We start from the raw sequence: 7,579 nt of genomic DNA, 5'->3' as shown, positions 1-7,579 counted from the left end.
ACTTTTGTTTTGGGAGACCAATGAAGATTGGTGAGTTAGACGATTATGACTTCTCGACACGCGAAACTTAATGACGCTATGAGCGACAAGAAAATGTGAATGCCCCTAGTAACCTTTCAAGGGGTTCATTGTTGTTGACATGTATATGAGCAATTTCACGGGAGGACTATGTTGCTTGTACTGAAAGGGTTGTGGCGGTACGTAAATGATTTGATGTCTTTATGCGATGAAGGCATCATTGGGGACTGTCAATTTCCCATCAGACATTTCAAAAATCAAAAACAATTTTACTGTTTTATTCTTAGGTTTTTTTTATTGGCCAAAGTTTTAATGCAATATTTATAAAAAATAAAGACATTTTCTAAACAAATAGATAAATTAAAAACAATTGGGCACAATTTGATGAGAAATTTCTCTTTTTATTGATTTGACCCGTAAATGGGAAATTGTACATGAAGATGCAATTCCTTAAATATGTAACTGTTGTGTAAGAAATAGTACAATGGCAATGGAAATTGTTGAGTTTCCATTGAGTTTAAATACTGTTATATTCCATATGTCTCTAAAGATCTTCTTCTCTTTTGCATCTCAACAGAGTAAAGTGGATTCTTAAATTGTAGTCTTTGCCTTGGAATTGTCCCTAAATTTTGCCTGGATCGCTAATGAAAGTTCGTCATTGCATATATTTAGTCGAAGAATTGGAGAAAACAAGTGAAAAAATTTGAGCTAAAATGAAGAAGAATGAGGAAAAATTAGTTAAGTTTGAAAATTTGGACTTTGTGAAAATTTGAGTGAAAAGGGGAGCAAAAGCTTGCAGGCACTGGAATAATCATGTGCACCATTGCGCACACGATAAGGTCTTTAAAGATGTACCGCGCGTGATGTAAGGCATTACGGGCACGATATCTAATTTTTCTTCACTTTAACAAGGGTTGCGATTTTGAGAGATTGAAGCGCGGATTTGAGAGAATAAGTGGAGGTTTTTAGAGTAATTGAAGCCATTGGAGACCATCTCTTCAAGGCACTTCTTATGTTATTTTCATCTATCAATTGTGATATTTTTAATTGCACTATGAGTAGCTAAACTCATCTAGGTTAGGTTGTGTTATGATGAAACTATTTTATATTGTTGGATTCTATGTTGACTTGACCATTGTATGAACCTATTGATCTATAACCTTATTCAATTGCTTCTTGTTCGCAATGCTTTTTATGTTAGATACTTTTGTAATTTGATTTTGGGCACATAGGGAATATTGACCATTGGATTATGTGTTAGACCTATCAAAAGTGTTGTACTTACGATAGTTGAATAGAGATAGGAGACCCCGAGTAGTGACATAGAAAATTAACGTTCTATACACCGCCTACTCTGCTTTATGCTGATAGACTAGGGATAGAAAGCACTGAGCAGTGGTCAGTGAGTTATTTCGAGAGGGATCTGCTATAACAATTTTGTTAATTTGCCGTGGGATTATAGTGATTGACATGACATTAAACATCAACATTAGAGTAACTCACAAATTTCAATCTTTGTCTAATGCAGTAAAAAATATTAATTTTATGAGTATTTGAATGATATCTTTAAAGGTACTCGCAAATATTATTTACATCAAAAAAGTAAAAATATGTGTAACCACAATTGTAACATACACAACTATAATTGCACCCATAACTCCAATTTAAAACCATAAAAAAAAAGAGTAGATAAGCATGGCTAAATACATCATTTTAAAAAATAAGTTTTATTCTGAATAAAAATCATTGACATTTATTGGTACAAACAAAAGAAACATACATATTTATCTCTTACAGTCACACACAAAAGAGAAACATTATGCGTTATTTTTTTCCTATACTACCCGAAGGTTTAAGAGGTTGATGAAATTTACATTCGGCGCGTGATGCTAAATAAAGTAAGGGGTAATGTGAAATGTATCTCAAGGGCTTTATAGTCGATGATGATGGAAGGAAAAGGAGTATGTATAATAAAACCCCGACTATAATAAATATCACAGTCATAACTAGAAATACATTCGCCAACCAAGTAATTTTACTGATGACAATGTAGAGACCAGCCATGAAAGCTAGAGATAATGAAAACAGAGCGATTCCAAGAACTGGCATCACAATTTTGTCAGCTAAAGTCACAAACTCAGTTAATCCAAGTGTTGCCCAAAAAAGTATGAGAGTAGCACTAATGGAACTGAAGAATGATATTGTGATGAGAATAACGAAAAATTGAAACATTGCATGATTTAAGTTATTTGCATTTCCATCTGCTCCTCCCGGAACGCCTAAACAAGCTGCTACTGAAGTTGTGACTATAAGCGTTGAAACAATTGTGAGGTTTTCTAATCTGTTCTTATATCTTTTAGAAACATTTTCTTTTTCTTTACTTTGTTGGGATTCTTCAGCATCACTTGGTTTACATTCAATATGAATTCTTACTTTTCCAGGACTTTGCTTTGCACCAGCAGATTTCAATGCAGTCCATGTAAGATGCTGTAAATATTTCAAACATTGTTAAAAATAGCTAAATGACTATTTATTGGTGTTAGAGCTAATTAAATCATTGATTTGACATTGCTCTGAGATTGAAAGAGGATAGAACTACTTGCCTGTCTCAAAGATGATTTTCCAACCTCATAAAGTGCATTAATAATGTCAAGAGCTGTTTCATTATTTTTGTTAACCAAATCAAGATTCACTCTTTTGTTTTTATCATTAACTAAGTAGTACACAGTACTGGGATGACATGATCTTGCAGCCAAATGCAATGGAGTTTCTCCTTTATTATCCTTTTGGTTTATCAGTTTATGATGTTCAGGAATTTCACTTTGTAATATATAGCATATCACATCATTTTTCCATGTTTTGCTGCAATGTGAAGAATATTACGCTCATAACAACTGTCAAGCATCTCAGATGGTTCTGGATAATATTGTAACAACTTCTTCAGTACTTCCACATGACCTCCATAAGATGCTAGATGAATTGGGAAGTAACCATATTTGTCCCTTTGAATGATGCAATATTTACATAATCCATGTAATAAATCAACACATTCAAAGTTACCTATAGATGCAGCATAATGAAGAGGAAGCCTATTATCTTTGTCCAATGAATGGTTCCATCTTGGCTGGTGTTTTAGTATGATCCTCATGATTTCTGACACAAACATAAATATTATAGCCAATAATCTCTAATAATTTCTATCACCTAAGTATGTAAATATGTAATGACATACCTTGATTATGCATAATGATTGTCGCTACTAAGGGTGAGAATCCTACTATGTACCCAACATCCGTCTTACCCTTCTCCAATATTAACTTGACTGCATCCATGTTTCCATTTTCAACTGCAAGGTAAAGTATTGTTTTCTTTGCATGATTAGCATCAAATATTGCATAATCATAACAACTAATTGACCTTCCCCAATATTCATATTTATATTCTTCACAAACTTTGAAAATCATATCCCATCCAATTTTGTTCTCGTCACATAACATTGCTTCATGAATCATAGTGTTGCCTTGATTATTTCTCAATTGAACAAAATTTACTAGTTTCTCCATATATGTCTTCTCAAATCCGTCAGCTTCCATATCATTTTTAGGCTTTATTAAACTAATATGAGCATTTAATAGCTTTTGAACGATGGAGGTGTTTCCAGCTCTTGCAGCAACGTGTAAGACACTGTCATTGTTTTTGTTTAAAATATACAAAAGTTTTGGAGCACGTTCAATTAAAAGAGTAACAATCTCATCATTACCATTCCAAGCTGCAATATGTAGCACGCTGTTTTTCATAGGGGTTTCAATTTCAGTTAGATTAAAAGATTCGTCTAACAAATTCTTTGAACCTCCATATATCAAATGATATGCTTCACTAATCAAATTTATTTGGTTATCAAATTTGCAACATTTTGCAATGATGCGATCGACTTCTGAGGGTTTAGTTTCAAGTTCAGGATCCTTTTCACTATTATTCACCTTCCATGATAAGGCTTCTTCATTTAGCCATGGATTAGCCAAACCAATGTTGTTCCTCATTATCTCGCGTGTCGTATTGAATTCTCAACCGATGATGAGAAGATTGTGCCTTGAATATTTGCAAGCCAAAAGATAAAATGTTAAATATTTAAACATCGTATGAATTGAGTCAAACAAGTATGCAGAAGAAATGTAAAATAATAATATGTAAAAGAAATGACAGAATATTAAAATGCAGAAAATGTAGAGTTGTGATTATGGATTAAAATATAATAACAAACCAAAGTTGTTTGAACTGCTTCAAGATGGACAATTCTTTTCTCTTGGCGTATTGAATGCTAGTGATGATTCTGCAAAATACATATAACTATATCTATATATAGTATTGTAGTTGATTCTTTAATGTTCTTTACGTGTGGATTGCCCATTATCTACTCTCTTTTGGTTCTATTTAAGCTTTTCTTCTGCAATTAAAGAACAATTCTTTTCTCTGTTTACAATAAAAGATATATATCATCCCTTTCTTCATTAGGAAGGACGATTAAACAATTTTTCTAAAGAAAAAATAATTATTATTAAATCATTCAAAGTAAAGTAAAATTTTACTTTTTCTTGAAGTGATTAAGTTAAAGTAAAAATTTGTCCCTAAATTTTTCCTTCATTAAATCATTCTAAGATTTTTAAATAATTATTGTTGAGTTTTTTAAAGTTTCTGACTAATAAAAATATAACTTAAACACAAATATTAAGGTTTAATAGATTTATTAATTGAGAGTGTAAATAGAGATTTATCATATATATATATATATATATATATATATATATATATATATATATATATATATATATATATATATATATATATATATATATATATATATATATATATATATATATATATGAAAAGAATAGCTAGAGCATATAATGTAATATAATTTTAATGGTGTTCAGCGGGGTATAAATATAGCTCTAATTTATTATCTATCTATTGTCTAGACCAGTAACTTACCTGTAAATCCGCACAGACTCGTGCGTTACTGCTTCTTATTGGTTCTTGAATTGTTACGTTAAAATTAATTATTCATTGGTTTAGTTGGAAAAGAAAAGAAAATTCATGTAAACAATTGTAAAATTATTAGGTAAAAATGAATTATTAGGTTAAAATGAATTATTTATTAATTAAAATAGAATATTATTACCTTTAAATGCAAAATAAATAGAGATAAAAAATAGAAATCCTCGACGGAATAACATTATGTCAAAATTATTTATTTCTCAATCAATTATGCATGCATGTGAGTCTAAATTATGTCAGACCGTCATTAAACAATAATTAGGGAATACTTCTCAAAAGTTGAATACTATAATACATATCTACACGTTGGATTCGTATCTTACTTTGGAAACTTAGGATGTTCGAATAATATATATGTTTTCAATATGTTTTTATTGCCTTTTCTTTCTCATCAATTGTAAATTGTAATATGCTTACATATAACGTTAGGCAATAATATTTTCGTTGTCTTACCCCTAAGCCCAAGGATATCAAGTGGAAAAGAAACTATTCTTGATAATTGCATGTTTAGATTTGTCTATGATTTACTAATATCCATTTGAAATGATTAAAAACTAAAGGTTTATTTGCTACAACTTAGTTGTTACAAGACCAAATTTATGGTACAGAAGAACTCAAGCCATAGAAACACCTTATCTAGATTATTTTTGCCCCTTCTAAACTGGTTATTTTCTCTTGGAAACTCTTTCAAGCCATGATCCCTACTAGAGATAGTTTTCTCAAGCTTAATCAGTGGCGGAGTCAGATAAAAAAATTTGGGATGACCGCTAACGTAAAATAAAGATTATAAATAAAATGTAAATAGTATTTTAAATAAAACATTAAAGTTAAAATAAATACAAAGTTAATTATTAAAAATTTAAATTACATGACTTAAAACTACCTTAAACTAATGTTTTACGCGTTCCGAGTGACTTGAAATCGTCAATAATTAACTCCGAACTAATGCTTGCACTAATCTCCCTTTCAATATATACTGTCATGCTATCTCCAAGAAACCCATCATCCATCTTATTTCTCAACTTAGTCTTAATAATTTTCATTGCTGAAAAAGAAGACCTCTCAGTTGTGGCCGTAGAAACGGGAAGAGTCATGATAAGACGAAGTAGTCTATCAATAAAGAAGTAAGTTTCAGCCTGTCCAGATGCAACCAAACATGAACATAGTTCTTGAATAGTTGATAAATTATTCAAGTTTGATGCTTGACGAGCAACAAATAGAAAATGTTGGAGTTGAAATTGCAAATTATTCTTCTCTTGATCACTAAAATTCATAGGATAATATTTTTCAACTAGAGAACAAATAGTATCAATGCTAAAAGCTTTATATCCATCCTTAGGAGGTAAAGAACAAGAAAGAGTTAACAAATTCATTGCCTGCTCACTGAATCTGCTATTCAACTCTTGTAATTGTTTTTCAATGGTAGTGAAAAAGATTTCAACTTTAAAGTAATATTGAATTGTGACTTGATTCTCTTCAAGATGGGAGCGTCCAAATCTTGTTGTTGAATGAACATCATTAAGATTAGGAATCTCAATACCATGCTTTTCACAAAAAGATACCACTTTAGTAAACAATATATCCCAACCATTTTCTCTCAAACCTTGAATAAGATGTTTTGTTGAACGAACCAAGTTCATAGCATTAACTACATCTTGAATTTTTTTTGTAAGACTTGACAAAGCATATCTGTTATTCCCATGATTTCTTTGTAAGACTTGACAAGTTCATAGCATCAATTTTTTTTGTAAGACTTGACAAGTTCATAGCCATCGTGCGTTATTTATCCCAAGAGAGGGAAAGAAACGCTCGAAGTAAACCTGGAAAAGACATGGTCTCGCGACCAAAGAGAATGGGATCGGGAGTCGGTTATGCGAAGGGAAGGTATTAGCACCCCTACGCATCCGTCGTACTCGACGGTATCCACGCACAAAAGGAAGGATAAAGGTTGCTAAACGCTGCTCAAAAACAAACACACTGGCTGAAAGAGACACAAGAAAACAACAGAAACTGACTCGGCAGGATATCGCATCATGGGCCTACGTAGTCTGTCAAGCACAGACATCAGAGTCGACGTAGTTCGGGACAAGGGGAAACGTGCTCGCTAGGATGTCGCATCCTATGCATACGTATCTTCTTGGACTAAAGAAGAATCAGAGCACTCGTAGCTCGGCTAACGCACGCCAAACAAAACCACACAGGAAACCGACTGCCAATCGCTGGACTTACGTCAGACTCCACACAAAACAGGCAAACATGGAGATCGAATGCCAATCGCTGGACTTACATCATACTCCGAACCAACAAACACACACTGGAAACCGACTGCCAATCGCTGGACTTATGTCGGACTCCAACAAAGAAACTGGAAACCGAATGCCAATCGCTGGACTTACATTGGACTCCAACCAGAAAAGGAGAAACAACTCACACAAACAAAACAAAAGGGCGCCCGGAGAGATCAACTCATCTTCTGCCTACGTACCTCATCTGGTATGAGGATCAT

At 32.5% G+C, this 7,579-nt stretch overlaps 1 pseudogene; it reads right to left on the bottom strand.

The window, feature by feature from the left end:
• Positions 1–1,729: 1,729 nt before the first annotated feature.
• On the bottom strand, positions 1,730–4,344 carry LOC127118030 (uncharacterized; annotated as a pseudogene).
• Between the last annotated feature and the right edge of the window lie 3,235 nt (positions 4,345–7,579).

The sequence above is a fragment of the Lathyrus oleraceus genome, chromosome 2 (genome assembly GCF_024323335.1).
Source record: "Lathyrus oleraceus cultivar Zhongwan6 chromosome 2, CAAS_Psat_ZW6_1.0, whole genome shotgun sequence".
Classification (NCBI taxonomy): Eukaryota; Viridiplantae; Streptophyta; class Magnoliopsida; order Fabales; family Fabaceae; genus Lathyrus; species Lathyrus oleraceus.
This window is presented reverse-complemented; position numbering and strand designations above follow the sequence as displayed.